Here is a 20,184-nt window from a genome sequence, read left to right on the forward strand (position 1 = left end):
TCTTGTATGTACGTTAGTCCTGCTGGTCCTTCAAAACAAGCTGTTTGCTGTAAATGTATCCAAGTAGAATGAAACACATATGAAACCACACGTCCTGCAACTGTACAGGCTTGATAATCTATCACAGTAAAAGTAAAGCTTTCATTTATTTTTGTCAAATTAATGACTGATATCTTAGACAGCTGTTGAACCTTTATATGCAGTGGCAAAAATTAATTCCATTCATGACCTGATACACATTCATTTGATGCTGTATGTGTTTGATTTTGTAAACCATTTGCATGTCTTAGAAATTCTGTTCTGCTAATGTTGTGACTTTGGGGGTTTTGATGGTAAAAAACTAAATGAATAAATATTGCTGTCTTTGAATGACATCAATCTGAATCTACCATGGCTCCACAGTCTGTTGCGTGCAAACGGAAACGAGACAATAGTTTTTTGATTATAATAAACCATCTGAAGCACTATCTTTATCAACGGAATGTGACATGTTGAAAAGATGAATTTATGCGAGGCAAAAGACTAAAGCATGACATTTCATATTTTATCCCATAACCGGTTGGGAATACTCTCTTTAATCTTCAGATCTTGAAATATGTGTTAAACCATATTGGATAACAATCATGTCCCTTGTATCTAGCCGAACATAACCCCCAAATGAGATAAAACTGCTCATTAATACAAGGCAAGTGATGTTGACTTGAAGTCAAACAGCCTTGTATAGTCAGCACTAGATGATCCAATCCATATTCAAATCAAGCCAGACTAGATTTTAAATCTAAATACAAAATTTTCTCAGTAATTTAGGAATATAGTTTTGCAGTGTATGTAAGAGTATGGTGCATTAAAGGTGCTAAATGAGAGATTGGGAGCATTTCTATTGTCTCTGCACGGCTCTCAACATGGCAACAGCTGAGCCGGCGACTCACAGCTAACGGTGCTAACAGTGAAACAACGGCAACAGTGCTGACAGAGCTAACAGTGTCAACCTGAGGTAACCGGAGGGTGGGTGCTACGCTTCCGCGATGACGTCGTTGGTCGGGGTGGTGTTATCAGCTGTAACCGCTGTATGAGAGCAGTGCAGAGCCAGTGGGGCACGCTCACATGCTCGAACATGCACTAAAAGCATGCATTGCCGACAACAAAGCACAGAGATGCTTTGTTTACAACACACACAGAGGGAGAGTGACTTCCTTCTCTGCTCAGGTAGACATTACTCCTCTATATCTTTACATAGCAAATAGTTGTGACAGTGACAATGCAACAACAGAGTAGAACAGTTTCTGTTAACTATCAATCTTCTTTCATCCCTCCCAGTCTCATGGCAAAGTGTGTAATAGATGCTGTACTCGCCTGTACTATGGAAGAAAGCATGTCAGGTTGTGTCGCTGAGACGTGAATATTACACGCCTGCATGAAGGTGCAGTGTTTTGTAGTGACAGTGGTACATGTTGTGTAGTGACGGAAGTCTAACTTCAGAAGACCGGTGTTCGAGACTGGTGTTTTTTTTTTTGCAAGTTATGTTACATGTCCACAGCCTCGGTCCTTTCCACGCTTCCCAGTGAGCAGCCGTGCAATGCATTCTCGTAGCGTGGCGGCGCGATTTGAGAGACGGGGCGTCATGTTGGTCACTCCTCATTTGCATAAAGTCGAGGTCCAGCTTAATTTATGCAAATCAGGGGCGTCCTGCGCAACTCCCCAGCTCTGGAAACTCCCTAAAAATTTTTAAACTAGCCGTTGTCGATCCAAAATAAAGACAGATTCAGCAACTGCATGGCTTATTTCTTGCATAAAATGTTTACAGAAACACATTTCGGTGAACTGTTTTCGTGATATAAGAGAAGAAAGTTTCCAAACAAACCGCCATGTTGGTTTCAGGTTTAAACCTGAGAGCAGCAGCCCACGAGGGAAAACGTTTCTCCAATCAGTTTCATAGTACCTTGTGTCTAGTGGCAGCCCATCAAGCGTCCAATGCTGGGAAGAGAGTCGATCACTTGTGATAAAAAAACAAACGCCCCTGTGGACATGTAACATTACGTTAACGACGTTTGTCACGTGTTTTGTCGTGACGGTTGTCACATGCCTTCCGTACTGGTGTTATGTTGTTTCCGTATGTGTTTTACCAACTACATAGTTTTCTTGCCTTAACCTAAGTTAAGTTTGTTGCCCCCTGCTGGTACTGCATGTTAATACAGGCGTGTAGTATTCTCGTCTCGGTGAGGCAAAATGTGACACTGACCTGAGCCTCTGGTGGAAAGGCAGGTCTAAGGCTTTGGCGTGATACTATGTTGTCTAAACATATGCAAACAAATGATTAGAGTAAGTAACCTCTGGAACTGACTGTTGTCATCATTTAAGGCTGTAGGGCAGCTTGGAAAACAATCAAAAAAGTGTGAGTCCAAAGGCAGAAGTTCCATCAGTCTCTGGACTTTTGCTGCACATTCTTATTAGATTGTGACCGGCTGAGAGACTTGGAATAGTCGATTATTGTTTGGTTGTACGTGACATTTGTTGCTGTTGTGTGTTTGGTGGGCCATTTATATATTTCGTACACTGTGTAAGTGAGTCGTGTAATTTCTAGAGAGGTTCTGATTTTGAGTGTGTGTATGTTTTTCTGGCATTTAGTCAGATTTGTTGTTGTGCCTGAAGAGCACTAAACTAGAGATTGTATCCACACCCAACATCCCCAAGAGTGCTGACACCAGAAATACAAACAAAAAAAGGATAAATATAAATGCAAAAACATTGTTGCAAGGTTAAGATAAATGCAAGCAATGCAATGCAGCAGCACATATTTATATTTCCATCCTTTTTCTGCTTGCATCGGTGGCGGCTCCCCACATATTTTTAGTTGCACAGCAGCCACGGAGCCCCGAGGCTCTCGCTTGCGCTCTTGAACTACCACCTGTCCACCTGTCACTGACTCACTGAGGCTTTAACAGACCTCAGGACTCTCCCACAGAGCGGGCGTGCCAGTGGGTGAGAAAATAAGAGAGGAGGCATACTGCGGTCAACAGAGCATCCTTCGGTAACCTCCTCCAGTGGCTTGATTAAAGAGATGGGTTGTGCTAATGGCTGCCTGGCTCTCAGACCACAGGAGAGGACACATCACAGATAAATCAGCCCAGCGACGAGAGAGGAACCCTGCCTGACTAAACCTAAACATATCTTTAAGCTCTGTTTTGGGCTTGGTCTTCCCTCGATCACATATAGATTAGTGTCAGCAGTGGATACACTTTCAGGTCGATCAACTCTCAATTCTTTTCAAAACTTTAAATGTTGATATATCCTCATATCCCGTCTAATATTTTAAAGCCGTTGTCATAATTCAGTTTACATTTTGATTTTGAATTTGGTGAACTGACTGCAACCATGTGACAATATATAAATATAATCTTAATCATGTTGCAAATTATCCCATTAGATGGCCATTCTTGTTACATTCCTATATGAGTTATTACTCTATCAGTCAATACAATTATTACATTTTCTTTTTATAAGCTGTAAACAAGAATTGCAGGAAAGGTAAAACTTTCTCACAAAAGTGTATTGTTTCGGTGCATTCCTAAACAAACTAGAAAAGTCTCAACAGAGAAGACACACTGGAAAAAAACTACTACAGTGTGCTGATAAACTGACTCTTGTCAAAGTGTGTGTACATGCTTTTGTGTTGGATCAATGAAGAGTCACTTCTGTTTCCATAAAGTCACTGTTACATCATAGATAAAATATCTATCAAGCCTTTAGTGTTTGTTTCAATAGTTATTTATATAATGCTATAGAAATTAAGATTTTTATTTCATAACTATTATTGCTCAGTTCCACATCACATTACATTAAAATTGATCATGCAAGTAAATTCATTACAACTTGCTAATTAATTCACTATATCATCATTTTCTCTGCAGACATTTTGACTTGTCATAGTAGTAATGGCTCAGGTGTAATTAATGATGGCTGAATTCCATTTAGGAGAGCCAGTTCCAGGGCTTGGCATTTCACATGGTGGCTCACTGGAAAGGCATCCTGGGATGCTTAAAGCTAGGGTTGGTAATCTCAAGAAACTAGTAAGAGTACGCTAAAAATTACTAAAAAATGATCCAAATGAAAAACCCAGCCCAGTGTTGCCAACGCTTTTCCAATGGAAGTATCTAGCAGCATTCGCTCCAAAAGCTGCTAAACCTAGCAAGAAAATTGCCAACACTGACAACCCATCCCATCAGGCCTCCATCCAAAGCCACTCGCTCCAAATTATCATTTAGAACATAAACAGTGAACAGGACTATTGTAGTACTCACAGCTGCCAAGCTAGCAGCTTGTGAAGACTCCAGTGGTACGCGATGAGTGCACAGGTGGAGTGTGCACAGGCAAGCAGGTAGGCAGGTAGGTGTCCAATCTTTACCTTCGGGCCGAATTAAATGGTTGGACAGGCTTATTACAGTCTTACGACAGCCACAGATACCTGATTTTTTTTTTTTCAAAATGTCAAATGTCAAAATGTTTTCTGCGAAAAAAAAGTCTATTTAATCTGACAGATACTAATAAAGTGCCACAGGAATGAGTCCTAAAACCTGGAAATGAGTTAGCATTTTAGCACTTTTGGTTCCCTCGTCTGGAGGTCAAAGGGTCTTTTGAATGGGTTTTTCAGTTAGATGCCTGAAATAAGGTCTGCAAGCTTAAGAGATTTTCTTGTGAATTCTGAAGCCGTTACATGTCTTAAAAAAGGCGGTTGCTAACAAGTGGCTAAATGAGACTACTAAACGTCATCACGCCGACTCGTCCTCCTTTACAGCCTCGTTGTGTATACTCACACTCATGCAACCGTGGTGTAATTCGTCTATAGCCTAACGTTAGCTTTTTACTTCTGGCGATTGCATTCACACTTCAAAAATCATATAAGTGGTGTTTATTTGTGTTTGTGTTCAGATCTTGCTGAACACAAACATGTAAGTATTATAAACGTTTGTTTTCCGCAGAGTTTATTTTCTGCAATAATCCAAAACCCAATGGAACAATCCCATTGGCTTTTGTAGAGGGAGCCCAGGGCGATGCTAACTTCCTGGATGGCCTACAAAAATACGTCATCCCTGGAGCACTCTATCTATCAGTGCTCTAAACCATTAGCTGGTGTAGAGGTATACGGGCCACTGTAATGTTTTGTAGTGATTTCAATAAGCATTGGAGTTATACTGTATGTCCTGAGTGAGTGTAGCTTACGTGTCATTTTGGAGGTGTCTTTGGGTCAAACCACTGCTTTCTCTTTAATGACAAACACTGAAATATCCTCTCACTTTAAGTCTCACAATGTTGCAGCGCGAGAAACGTAAATCAAGTTACTCCCCCCCCCCCACACACACACACACTGCCTGTTTGCTGGAACTCTAGAAAAAGCCCCAGAAACCAAAGGAGCCGCACACTCCTCCATGGAATTCACTGAGGACAGGATGTTGGCTTCGCAGTCACGCAATGCAGCACTCATCCCCAGCCTACACTCTTTATTCCCATTACACATTATATCATCATGTCTCTGTATCAAGTGCTGAACACTGCCAGAATGGATCGAGACTTTGTCATCTGGTTTCTCGTATATTCGACAATTAGGAATGTCGTTGTCGTTTTTGTTTTTCGCCCCATGCATTAGTGCATCTGGAATTATTTTCTTATGAACATCTAGAAGGATTTTGGGAAAATCCATTAAAAATACAGCAGGAGAATTCACGGGTTTGTTTTTTAGAGAATCTTGAGACACTGAATGTAGTTGTGTGTGTGTGTGTGTGTGTGTTACTCTTACATTACAGGAGTAGCTCGTCCACTCCCTTCATAAAGTAGCAAATCCACTTAAAATCAAGTGACATTATTGTACCTCAGTGGCTTGATCCGTCAAATTATAAGTTTCAAGAAATTGTCATTTGCTTCAAGGAAGTTTGTAAAACTGTGATGTGTGCGCTGGAAACAAGTGAAAATGTCTCACACCCTATGAAGAATGTTATACTCATTCAAGTAAAACCAGGTTTCATGTTTCAGCGACGGAGTGAAAGGCTTACTTTGGGAAGTGTGTTAGAGCTCAGCTTTGCTGTTGCCAAAACCATTTCCTTAAACGTCTTTTTTAACTCTTCTTGCTCTTTCTAGCAGATCTGGGAAGCTGCTTATCAGCAGAGGAAATGGTCGATTTGATGTGGTGTTCCAGCTGTGGCCTCACAGCTGAACCTGTGCAGAGGAGAAACATGCGTACTGTTTGCAGGCTTCTCTTTGCAGTGGAAGCATCAGCGTGACGTTTAATATTCTTACTTATTTAAAGTTAGACTTATTTTTTGTAGTTCATTGATCCCTCCACTACAATAATAAAGAAATCTTCTGAGTGAGCAATCATAAGGAAAGCAGTTTTATCAGCTCATTTGTTTAATTTGAGATCTTTTTTTTTTTTTATTAAGATTTTATTTGTTTACATGTATAAAAAAAAAGGTATAAATTGATATTACAGACAAGAACAAATGTGATGGAGAGGTACAAAAAAAAACCTCAGAGGGGTTTGATCAGGGCACTCTCCAGTGCATACATTAATCAATTATAAAAGAGAATACAAAATAAAAAATAAAGAGAGAGAAGAAGAAAAAAGAAAATAATAAGATTACACACACTATCAATATGCAAGTAGACAAAGTGATAGAATTAGATTCTCATTATTATGTCATCAATAAAAGCTCAGTTTACAGAGATAATCCATAAGGAAAACATTGGAAGATAAAAACACACCTTTAATTATTATTTACTCAGTGGTTGCACCATCAACACACAATTAAATTAGACTGTAAATTGGGAAGAATTATAGTGTAAATTGTGGGCTATAATCTAAAGGGGTACCACTGCTTGCTACCTTTACAAAATAGTATCCATCAATTTTTAACAATCATCACATAGAAAGAGAGAGAGAGAGAGAGAGAGAGAGAGAGAGAGAGAGAGAGAGAGAGAGAGAGAGAGAGAGAGAGAGAGAGAGAGAGAGAGAGAGAGGTGGTAGATGGAGTACAAAGAGAGTCTTAGTAGGGATTTGATCTCAGGCCAGCAGAGTAAAAGCCTCAGCCATGCACGCTTCAAACTAAGTGCTTGTCAGATCCTCTAACAGTTTGTCTGAAACCCCTTTTCCAACAGCATCGCATCCAGTTCGGTCCAATTTAGGGCCAAATTCTCACAATGTGACGGCTGCAACGACCCACATCTGCAAACAAACCAGTCAGAGTACAACATGAAATGACACAGAATACACAGACAAGTGTTACATTTTGTAAGCACCATTTTTTAATAAAGTTTAAGAGGAAAAAACACGCACATACACACAAACCAAAACGATGCAGGCAAAGGGAAAAATAAAACTGGCAAAGGAGAAACCTTGCTGAGCTGTGGCAGCAAAGCTGCGTACAGTAGGTGAAGGGTGCGAGCTTTTCTTTGTAGATTCAGCATAGATTCATCGCACAACATGATATGTCCCAATTTGATATCTTACAGTCAGATACAGATTGTGACCAACATTTTATTAGACCTCCATCTCACACAGTGTGATATGCAATTCACTTTTGCCTTTTTGCAATTGCATGTGCACAACTGAGTGTATAAGTCAATTGTGAATATTTAATTAAACACAAATTTATTTACAGGCTATGCACATTATGAACAAAATATCAACTGAAAAAAATATGGTATTAAAACTAGATTTTGACACGGTCCTCCTCCATAAGAAAGGCCCTTAGTATTTGGTAAATCCCAACTTTAAGGCCCTTATCAATTCAGTTTATACTGGGGGCTGTCAAAGTTGATAACGTGATATTAACACGTTAAACTCATTTTAACGGCACTAATTTCTTTAATGCATTAATGCAACTTGCGATTTTTAGGTTGTAGCGGCTCAGTTTTAAAGCTACAGTGAAGATGCTGGTATCATATGAAACTAAAAAAACCTGATGAATCCATTGGTACCAACCATGTCATACTCACTTTTGCAAATTAGGCTAAATAATGCTCCAAACTTGTGCTAAATTTTGGTGAAGAAAAACTGTCATGGCCATTTCCAAAGGGGTCCCTTGACCTCTGACCTCAATATATGTGAATGAAAATGGGTTCTGGGTACCCACGAGTCTCCCCTTTACAGACATGCCCACTTTATGATAATCACATGCAGTTTTGGGCACTCCACTCCTGAGTATTAAAAACTTGAAAAATCTCCCATGAAGGTACATTTTGCACATATAAAAATGTGCAATTGATTTGTGATTAATTGTGATTAACTATGGACAATCATGCAATTAATCATGAATAAATATTTGAATCGATTGACAGCCCTAGTTTATACATTTTGCCTTTATTCATATTATCATACAAATTCGCAACTGACCAAACTGCCACAAACTAATTGGCACACCGTAACTCTGTGGCCTCCCGGGCCCCTGATGGTCTGTGAGCTTGGGGTAGTTGCTCACTTTTGCACAGTTGGTAATCCAGCCTTGGGTCCAGGAAGGTTGAAGTGTGAGAATGTAGTGAAACCTCCACATACTCTATTATAAATAAAGAATACATGTTTTATGACAAAGCTATTTTTTTGTTCTAAAGTCCTAAAGGTGTTAAGTGCAGCAGCTGATTTTGTGGAGAGTACCTCTGTACCTCACTCAACAAACCTTTTGTCCTCAGTATTGTTATATTTAGATTGTCTGTTTTGTCAAACTGCCCCCCCGATGCACAGTAGGCCTAGAGAGAAAGTGCGTCACTGCCAGCTCCCCCACACCAAGTGATCAAGTGATGTTGTTCTGTATCTGACATGTCCTCTCTCGGGGGAGGTAGGCCCCGTTTTCCATGCCCGCAGGTTCCAGCTCTGGTGTGGGATTCCCAAGGCCTCAGGAAAACACAGTTTACAACATTCCCACAGTGGTGGCCACCGAATGACTCTCTTCCTCTTCTCCCCTCTTCTGTTGAACTGGGCTTTCTTTTTTGCCCATGTTGTTGTCAGGCAGCGGTTTGAGAATCTGCCCGATGGTTCCTGGTTGGTTTAGTGGGGGGTACAAGGCGGGGGAAGAGGAGGAGGAGACCCACAGTCCCCCCCGACCCTACCTTCCACGACAGCTCTACTGCTTTGTTCCCCATCCAAAACACCCCCTCCCACTACTAACCACAGGATCTTCTCAGTGGCGGAAAATCCTTCCCATGAGCGGTCCGGCTCTACGGAAGTAATTAAACATGGATAGTTTGGTGTAATGGACATTGTCATGCTGCCATTAACTGATCCCCAGGCTCACAAACTCAGATACACAGCCTAATGTTAGTAGCCTGAAGAAAAAAAAAGACTGTTTGTTCCTAAACTTTCTGTTTTGACATGTAGCAGAGCAACAGTCAATCCACATGCTAGCAGGTTCATCACATCTGTGTATTCTAGGGGTGGAAGCAGACAGTCTTGTGTCAATAACTGCATTTCCATTCACATATCTTTAATTTGTGTTACATTAGAAACGATGTATGGAAACGGCAAAATTCGATAAAACTTCCTCAATTGCAATTTTTTTTCTGAAACGCTGGCTTGAGGTGGTTTTTAAATTTATCGGGAAACGAGTCGATGCGCTAAATGGGATATGGAAACACCTGCTGAATAAAGTCTGACGTAGCGAACACAACAAGTCCCATGATGTCTTCTTGGATATATTACCATAATATATGAATGCTTGTCTTTGTCTCTGGACAGCATGAAACATGGCCAGTAGTAGCTGACATGAAAGAACAATTAAAACTTGCCCAATTGAAACAAATTCCTGAAGACCATTTTACATACAAGGGTTATATGGCCAAGCTGACTTGTCTTGTTTCCGGTTCACAACCTCCACTTACTGGCGGATTACAGCCATGCAAGTCTGTAGCGACAACGTCAGACGAAACTACGCTGAAGCTAACAAGCCGAGTTTATTCGCTCTACACCAGTTGATGTAGAGCGAATAAACTCTCTACAGCACTTAATTCGCTTTTTTTTTTTGCAACATTTGTTTGCATAAGTTTTCTTAAAGGTCCCATATCATGCTCATTTTCAGGTTCATACTTATATTTTGTGTTTCTAATAGAACATGTTTACATGCTGTAATGTTAAAAAAAACAACTTTATTTTCCTCATTCTGTCTTCTTGAATATACCTGTATTTACCCTCTGTCTGAAACACTCAGTTTTAGTACATTTCAACAGAATTGCGTTGCCAGGCAACAGTTTGGGTCCATGTGTACTTCCTGTCAGCTGATGACTTTCACCTACACTGCAACCATGAATAAACTGGAACACATTTAGAATGTTAACATTTAAAACCGTGTAATGGTCTATATATTGTATATTTGTGACATCACAAATGGACAGAAATCCTAACGGCTTGTTTCAAACGCACAATTTCTGAATACAGGCTGTGTGTATTTCTCTGTATATTTAGCGCTTCGATAGTTTCACAGTATTTATAAAGCACTTAAACCTGCTTTATAATATAAAAGAATGATGAAAATCTTTCTTTTTACAATATGGGACCTTTAAAATTCACTTCAAAATTGAATGGAAACACAGCTACTGTTTAGATCTTCGGATAAAACAGTGAAGACTGACATGAATGACATTTTTAGAAATAGCCTACAACAAACATTGAACTTGCAGCATATTATAACACGTTCAAACAACAAGACTAAAAGAATCTAAAGCCATTCAAGCAGTTCTGTGAGGCTCTAGGAACAGTGGTGTTTAGAGCTAATTTCAACATTGTAGCATCCTTACAAAGATAGTGCTAACATGTCTAGCAGCAAACTACATAGCCTACTACATACAAAAGCATAAACAGACTTTTTCTTTCAAACATCAAAAATCTCAGTGTCCTGTTACATATCCAGATCCTTGATTAGGTGTTGAACCAGCACATTTTTCATCAGGCTCTGATTCCAGTAATGATCTGACAATTCTTCGTAAAGCCTAATTAGCAATAAGCCTATACTTAAAGTGAAGTATTATAACAGGGCAGTGAGAACAGAACCAAACAATCCTAATGGGTCTGTTTTCCACACCAGGCTCATAGTCCACTTGCTCATTTCCTATCATCACTGCTAACGAGCAAATATGGATATTAGTTTTAAGCAATCTGCCATTTTCTTTTGTCCAAGACAGCCCTTAAACTTTAAACTGACTACTTCCCCTCTCAGTTTCTACAGCTTCATTGTTCTTGAAAGTCACACCATGCGAGAAAAGCTGTGGTACTCAGGCAATAAGGAGACATCACTCAAATGAGAGGGAACTAATTAAGTATAAGAGCCAAGTTACAGACTGTGACAGTAATTACAGAAGCAATGACTTGACATCCTTCCTGCCCTTGCCACATTTCACGACGACCGGCTCTTTTGGAAAACAGTCAAATTAAGCCTCATTAAGCCCCTCTGAGGGTTTTAATTATAACACACTTTTATAAGTAAAGATTTTTTCAATATTTCCAACCATATACTCCTTAATTATATCAATAAAGCTGAAGGAATTCCCTGTGTGTGTTCCGCCAGAGCACTGATTGAGTGGTTTATAGAGCAAGACGGCCTTAATAGAGGAAAAGTGCTTCCGGACGTGCAGTTGAGATCCACATGTGCTCGATACAGTATGACACAAAAATGAGCTACCATCACAGACACACCAGTATAGTATGTCAGAATTTTTTTTTCCTAAATTAGTATGTCATACAAATGTCATAAAAAGTCATAGTATAGTATGTCATAAAAGAAGTCATAGTCAAGTGTATCATAAAAAGTCATAGTATAGAATGTTAAAACAAAAGTCATGAAAGAGTTAAAGTGTAGTGTGTCAGCAAATGTCAGAAAAAAAGTCATGGTATACTATGTAGGAAAAAAGTAGGACAAAAGTAATAGTATAGTGTATCATGAAAATGTTATAGTATAGTATGTCATAAAAGAGTCAGAACAAAATACATAGTATGGTATGTCAGAAAAAAAGTATTGATAAAATCATAGTAAAATATGTCAGAATAAAGTGAGGAAAGAGTAATAGTGTAATATGCCATAAAACAGTCATAGTATGGTATGTCATAAAAATTTTATAAAAAAAAGTCACAATGAAGTATGCCATGAAAAAATTATAGTATGCTGTGTCATAAATACGTCATAGTATAGTATGTCATAAAAATGTCATAAAAAATATCATAGCATAATATGTCAGAAAAAGTCATTGTATAGTATGTCAGAAAAAGTCGGATAAAAGTCTAAGTATAGTGTGTCATTAAAATGCCATAAAAAAGGCATAGCATAGTATGTCATAAAAAAGGTAATAAAAAAGTCATAGCAAAGTATTTCAGAAAAGTCACGAAAAAGTAATCCTGCAATATGTCATAAAACAGTCATAGTATAGCATGTCATTAAAATGTCAAAAAAATGTCATAGTTAAGTATGCCATGAAAATTTCACAGTAGAGTAGAGTATATTATGAATGTCATGGTATAAAATGTCGTAAAAAAAAGTCATAGTCCAGTATGTCATTAAAATGTCATAAAAATGTCATATTATAGTATGTAGTAAAGAATATCATAAAAAAAACACTGAATAGTATGTCATAAAAATTTTATGGTATGGTTTGTCATAAAACTGCCATGGAATAGTGTGTCTTACAAATATCAGAAAAAGTGATAATATAGTATGTCAAAAAAATATCATAGAATAGTATGTTATTAAAATGTCATAAAAAGTCAACCATACGGTCCTAAAGTGAGAGCTGGGTCCGTATATTCAGCACAAAGTCAAACACGTTTCTGGTGAGTGTTGGCCTCCGCCAGGGTTGTCCCTTGTCGCCAATCCTGTTTGTGATTTTCATGGACAGGATCTCAAGGGGCAGCCGGAGAGGAGAGTCTCCGGTTCGGGGACCTCAGAATTGCGTCTCTGTTCTTTACAGATGATGTGGTTCTGTTGGCTTCACCAAACTGTGACCTGCAGCACGCACTGGGGCGGTTGTGTGTGAAGCGGTCGGGAAGAGAGTCAGTACCTCCAAGTCTGAGGCCATGGTGTTTTGCTGGAAACCGGTGGATTGCACCATCCGGGTGCCCCAAGAGAGGGAGTTTAAGTATCGCGGGGTCTTGTTCACAAGTCAGGGAAAAATGGAGCGGGAAAAGGACAGGCGGCTCGGTGTGGCGTCTGCAGTTTTGCGGGAACTATACTGGACCGTTGTTGTGAAAAGGGAGCTGAGCCAGATGACAAAAAACATATAAAAAAAAGTCACAGTATAGTATGTCGAAAAAACGTCATAGAACAGTGTGTCAAAAAAGTTAAAAAGTAATGTATAGTATGTCATAAAAATTAAAAAATCATAGTATAGTACAGGGGTCTCCAACATGTCGCTCGCAACCCGTTTCTGATTTGCTCGCTAAAGTTTCAAAGAATAGAATAGAACTTGGTAAACCTAAATTTCTATCCAATCCAATTCGCAGACATCCCGCCCCCTTCTGACACAAACTGATAATCTGCCAATCAGTTGTCAATTAAACGAGTTACGCTGCTGCAAAGTTTGGTTACATCAGTGACGCCGTAACATTAGGAGATGTTAGCAGGCTAGCAAGCACACACCAGGTTTGACCGCGGAAAATAGCCAGGCCAAGAAAAGGCAAAAACATAGTATTTTCATGAGGAATGGGAAACAGAGTTTTTTTTCACGAATGTGAAAGCCAAGTGTGTGTGGGTCTCATTTGCGGTGTGTCTCAGTCGGTAGAAGATGTAACATCGAGCACCACTTCACCAAAGTCCACGGCAACTTTTACGGGACTTTCCGGCTGGTAGCGATCTTCGAACAGAGAAGGTAAAGGAGCTGAAAACAAGGCTTAAAAGACGACAGTTTACCAAACTAACGAAGAAGGCCAACACAGCAACAGAGGCTTCGTTTAAAGTGGCGCACATCCTAACGAAGCACAAAAAGCCCTTCCATCCATCTGCAACCGCTTATCCCGTTAGGGGTCGCGGGGGGGCTGGAGCCGATCCCAGCCGACATTGGGCGAAGGCAGGGTACACCCTGGACAGGTCGCCAGTCCATCGCAGGGCTTACACATAGAGACAGACAACCATTCACGCTCACATTCACACCTACGGGCAATTTAGAGTCCACAATTAACCTAACCTGCATGTCTTTGGACTGTGGGAGGAAACCGGAGTACCCGGAGAAAACCCACGCTAACACGGGGAGAACATGCAAACTCCACACAGAAGGGTCCCAAGCCGGATTCGAACCTGCAACCCTCTAGCTGTGAGGCGCCAGTGCTAACCACTGCACCACCACAAAAAGCCCTACACCAATTGTAAAAGAGGCAATGACTGCAGTGGCTGAAGCGCTATTCAAGGACCATAAAAGTAAAATAAAAATAATGTCTGCTATCGCCGATGTACAACTCGGTGCTAATACTGTGGCAAGGAGAGTGTCTGCGCTGTCTGCGGATGCTGTGGAGCAGCTAGAACAGGACATGGATGGGTGCAGATGGTTTTCCATCCGCTGTGATGAGTCGGTTGACTCCATCGATAGACTCCATCGATACATCTTCAATGCCGTGAAATCTAAGTTCAGAACAAGACTGACAGATGAACATTTAAATGAGTCCATAAGAGTGAACCTAAGTGGATCCACTCCAGCATACACCTCTCTTCTGCACTTCATGCAGTGCCAGTCATCTCACTAACTGTTAAAAGACTGAATGCATGTAATACATGCATGTGAACTACAGATGATGAAGGGAATGTGAAGGGAAGTGATGTGATAGAGTGATATGTGGACAGACAGTAAAATTAGGACAAGTAAAATAAATAACAATGTTGTTTTGTTTACTATGACATTAATCTGATGTGAATGTAATAGTGTTAGCTTGACACATTGATAATGTGAAGAAACTGTAATGTTACAAATATGTCACATTGGGATGGTAAATTTATTCCTCATCTGAAAATAAATCAGCCTGACAGTCTTTTTCTGTTTGGTAACAAAGACTTGTCTTTTTATTTGCATTTCCACAAAATTATAACTTTACTTCTTAGGTTTAACAACAAAATCTTTTTTTTGTTTGTTTCAGTGGCTTGTGGACCGCAAGTAGATAACAGTCATGGAGGTAGATCAGCCATGCGTTAACAAGGCATCATGGTTTGCCAGAACAGGTACAAGTACAACACGTACTCCTTCACAATGTTTGGCCTGTTGACTTCCACAAATGCTTTGTCTGATTTGCTCCAGCGTTGAGCTTTGTCTTTAGGTTCAACTGCACAGTAGATGAGATCAGGGTAACAGATCTGTTGTCATACCACTTGACAATGGCCATGCATTCCTCTTTCTTCACCCTGGCATCAACAGATCCTCTGCCTCTCTCTGCAAGACTTTTCTCATCTTCAAGCTGACAACCAGCCAAGCGATTGCTGCGGAGTGTTCCTACAAAGTAGATCTGACGCTGAAGAAACTCGAGCACCAGTGGTGCTGAAGAAAACAAGTTGTCCGCAAATACTTTGTAGTTTTGGTTTGATGGGAGAGTTTCCCACAGCTTAACCACAAAGTCACCTCCCATGCCAAGTGTGTTTTTTTTTTACCAGTGCCACCTTCATAGACTGCAGAATCACAGAGGATTCCAGAGGAAGTGCAGTGGCCCCAAATTTTCAATCCCCAATGGTGGGGCTTGCACTTGACATACTGCCTTATTGGGCTGTGAGTCCCTCTGAAAGACACCATTTGATCATCAATAGAGTTGTGCTCTTCTGGGGTGATCTCCAGGCATTGTTTGGGTCTGAAAACGGTTGTGTGACAGCCACCATGGCACACCTTGTGTCATTTTCCCAGTAAGCACGATTTCCCGGCAATTGGCGAAAACCCATGCGCAGGTAGAGGCCAATCAATATTTCCAGCTCCTTAACAGTGGTGTTAACATTGCTGTGATGTAGTTTTTTGTACACTGTACAAATTTGTTTGCTCCTTCAGTAAATCAAGCATTTCTGCTGTGATGAAATTCCTGAAATACTCCAGGGGAGTATGAAGATTGTCTGGGGGTGTGACACTCTGTCCTTCGGATGTGCACTCAGGGGCTTCAAAAGGTTTCTTTCTCCAAGAAAACAGTTTTTTTCCTTGGGCAGTTGTATTTTGCTGCCCAGGGTTCATCTTTGGTTGAGATACTTCATCTAAATCACCTGATTCACAACAGTCTGAATCACTAGACTCACTTGACTCATCATTCTCCATGTCTTTGTTGATGGGAGTGTAATCAGGCTCTTCAGGGTCTTCATCTGAGCTACCTTCACAACCCTCAAACTCACTGTCGTCTCCCTGGATGACTGCCAGTGCAACCTGAACACTGTATTGCTTCTTGTTATCCATACTACAGAAAAAAATAAAATGGCATTGAAATATGACTGATATAGGGTAGAAAAATCTGGTTTGTCTGTTTATTTTATTTACTGATAGGCGAAAATGGTTTCCTTATACATTTTATTCATAATTTAATTAATATAACATGCTTTTTTGTTTACATTTGTTTTAATATGCTTGGTATTGAACAATATAAAATATATTAACTACATATCATTGAATCAGCTAAATTAACTGAGCAGATCATAATAATTTTTCTTATTGTGAAATATATGTCACATTAGGTTTTCCGTGACAATTTTAAGGTTAAAGGCCAGATGTGACATATATGTCACAACAATATTTATCTGATTTGTTTTATATCAATTTGTTCAAGAAATGTGTTCATAACAGGTTAAATGTAATAAAGGACATGTTATGTAAGCATTACAATTCTTAAATGGCTTGACTCTTACCTTTAGCAACAAAAAACAATCTTTTTTAATTTAGCTAGTTCTGTCACATGTGTTAACCGGGCACACATACATCTTGGAAAGGTTGTTATGGGAACACAAAATCACATGATCTGTCACATGACCCACCAGGATGTTCAGTATGTGTCACTTAGGGACTTTCCAGAACATTTAAAGGACTTGTGACACCTGTGTCACCGTGGGTTCTTATGAGGAAAAAGTTAAAAAAAAAGTCATAGTATAGTATGTTGAAAAAATTTAAAAGTCATAGTATAGTATGTCAAAATGGTAATGTCATAATAAATTCATAAAAAAAGTCATAGTACAGTATGTCAGAAAAAAGTCAAAGAAAGTCCTAGTATAGCATTTCAAAAAACATCATAGTCGTATATAGTATGTCAGAAAAAGTCATAGAATACTATTTCATAAAAACGTTACATTTTTTTAATGCCATTTTTATGATATATGATACATATGTCATAAAATGGCATTAAAAAAATCATATGTAGTATTTCATGCAAAAGTCATAGTAAAGTATGCCATAAAATGGCATTAAAAAGTCATAAATAAATATATGCAAAAATAAAACGACATAGTATTGTCATTAAAATCGCATAGCGTTATCGATAGCATACTATCTCTTAAAAAAGTCATGGAATAGTGCGCCATAAAAAAAAGTCATATTATTGTATGTCATAAAAAAGTCATAGCATAGTATCTTGAAAAAACAGTTTTTCAACAATTAAAAAGCTTTCTGGCACTAAACAACTCTTTTGATGTCTTCCAGTCAGGTTTTGGACCGCACCACAGCACTGAGCCTGCTCTTGTTAAGGTCTTCAATGCCATCCGATTGAACACAGACAGTGGTAGAATTTCAGTTTTAGTTTTACTGGATCTCAGTGCTGCATTCGACACGGTTGACAATAATATATTACTAGACCGACTGGAAAACTGGATGGGTATTTCTGGCACAGCCTTCAACTGGTTTAAATCCTACTTAAAAGACAGGGACTTCTTTGTGTCTATAGGTAATTGCAAATCTGAGCTGAACAAAATCACATGCAGAGTTCCCCAAGGCTCCATCTTGGGGCCTCTTTCGTTTAACATCTACATGCTATCACTTGGTCAGATTTTGGATAACAACTAAATAAATTACCATAACTATGCAGACGACACACAAATTTACATAACTCTATCACAAGGAGACAACAGTCCAATACAAGCACTGAGTGAGTGCATTGAACAAGTCAATAATTGGATGTGCCAGAATTTTCTTCAGCTGAACAAAGACAAAACTGAGGTCGTAGTTTTTGGAGCCAAAAAGGAAAGATTAAAGGTCAGTGCTCACCTTCAATCTGTAATGGTAAAAAGCTCGGACCAAGCCAGAAACCTTGGTGTAGTCATGGACTCTGACCTGACCTTTAACAGCCATATTAAGACAATTACAAAGACAACCTTCTATCACCTGAAGAATATAGCAAGAATTAGAGGACTGATGTCTCAGCAGGATGTGGAAAAAAACTAGTCCATGCATTTATCTTCAGCCGACTTGACTACTGTAACGGCGTCTTTACTGGTCTTCCTCAAAAATCGATCAGACAGCTGCAGCTGATTCAGAACGCTGCTGCTAGAGTCTTCACTAAGACCAAGAAAGTGGATCATATCAGTCCAGTTCTGAGGTCTCTACACTGGCTCCCTGTCTCTCAGAGAATTGATTTCTAAATACTGCTGCTGGTTTACAAAGCACTAAATGGCTTAGGGCCAAAATACATCTCTGATCTTCTGCTATGTTCTGAACCATCCAGACCTCTCAGGGGGTCTGGATTAGGTCTGCTTAGTGTCCCCAGAGTCACAACTAAACATGAAGAAGCAGCGTTCAGTTTTTATGCACCAAATATTTGGAACAAGCTCCCAGAAAACTGCAGGACCTCCAACTCTTAGTTCTTTTAAATCAAAGCTTAAAACTTTCCTGTTTGCTGCTGCCTTTTATTAAACCAAATAATTATCTTATACTGCACTATAACTTTAACTCTTGTGTGTCATACTCTATTTTAGTTTCTAACCTAGCTGTTATTTTTAGCTTGTTTTTATTTTCTAATCTTTAACGTTTTTATGACTGTTTTAATTATGTCTAAATGTTCTTTTGCACTTTGTCGCAATGTTCTTAAATGTTTGTGTAAAGCACTTTGAATTGCCCTGTTGCTAAAATGTGCTCTACAAATAAAGCTGCTTTGCCTTGTGAAAAAGTCATAGTATAGTATTTCATAATATTTTTTCATAAGAAAAGTCATAGATTAGTATGTTAGAAAAACGTCAGTTTGGTATGTCAAAAAAAAGTAATAGTATAGTATGCCATTAAAAAAATTCATTAAAATATTATTAATATGCCATAAAAAGTCATAGCATACAATCTCTTACAGAAATAATAGTACAGTATACCTTAAAAAAGAAATAAAAATATCATAGTATAGCATGTCATGAAAATGTCATAGTATTATGTCATAAATTTGTCATTAAAAACTCATAGTATAGTATGTCATAAAAAGTCATAAAAATGTTATAGTATAAGTCGTAAAAATGTCATAAAAAAGTCATAGCATAGTATGTTGTAAAAAAGACGTAAAAAGGTCATAGTATAGTATGTCACAAAGGTTTTTTTAAAAAGTATAAGCATAGTATGTCATAAAAATGTCGCGAAAAAATAAAAAGCACTGTATGCCATGAAAAAAGTCATAGTATAATAAGTTGTAAAAATTGTCCTAGCATATTAATTGTATGTTTTCTACGCTGATAAATTCTAATAATTGCTTTAATCTCTATGGATTCCATTTATGTTTTTAATAGGCCTACATTTTTAAATCTGTTTTTATTATTGAGGAAAGCAAAATCAATATTCCTACTAAAAATTGTAATGTACGGAATTGTTCTACATAAAGTAAAATCAAATAATAAATACCTCGTCCATTTAAGGAGGCTTGCCTATAGTCCCTGTAGGACCTAACTTGGAAGGACCTGTCCTACAAAGCATCCTTGACTTTGAGAAACACCCACTGACTCACAAGGTGAAAGCAACATCAGCATCGCTGCCGCGGCTGTTAAAAGTTATCAATATTTTCGGTCTCCTTCATCCATACCCAAGCGTGCCTGTTCAATTGATCTGACAAGAGCTCAAACAGAAAAGGTTGCTTTTCTTGGACGACAAATGACAAACTCAGTGCCATGTCATCTGTTAGTCATGTCAAACTGCTTTATGTTTGGATAAATGCTAGCTGTGTGGGGGAAAAAAGGAGCTTGAACTCGATAAATGGGTCAGAATACCTGTGTGCGTGTGTGTGGTGGCGGCGGTAAACACGCAGTGATGTGGTCATTGGAG

The sequence above is a fragment of the Sebastes fasciatus genome, chromosome 14 (genome assembly GCF_043250625.1).
Source record: "Sebastes fasciatus isolate fSebFas1 chromosome 14, fSebFas1.pri, whole genome shotgun sequence".
NCBI classification, from domain to species: domain Eukaryota; kingdom Metazoa; phylum Chordata; class Actinopteri; order Perciformes; family Sebastidae; genus Sebastes; species Sebastes fasciatus.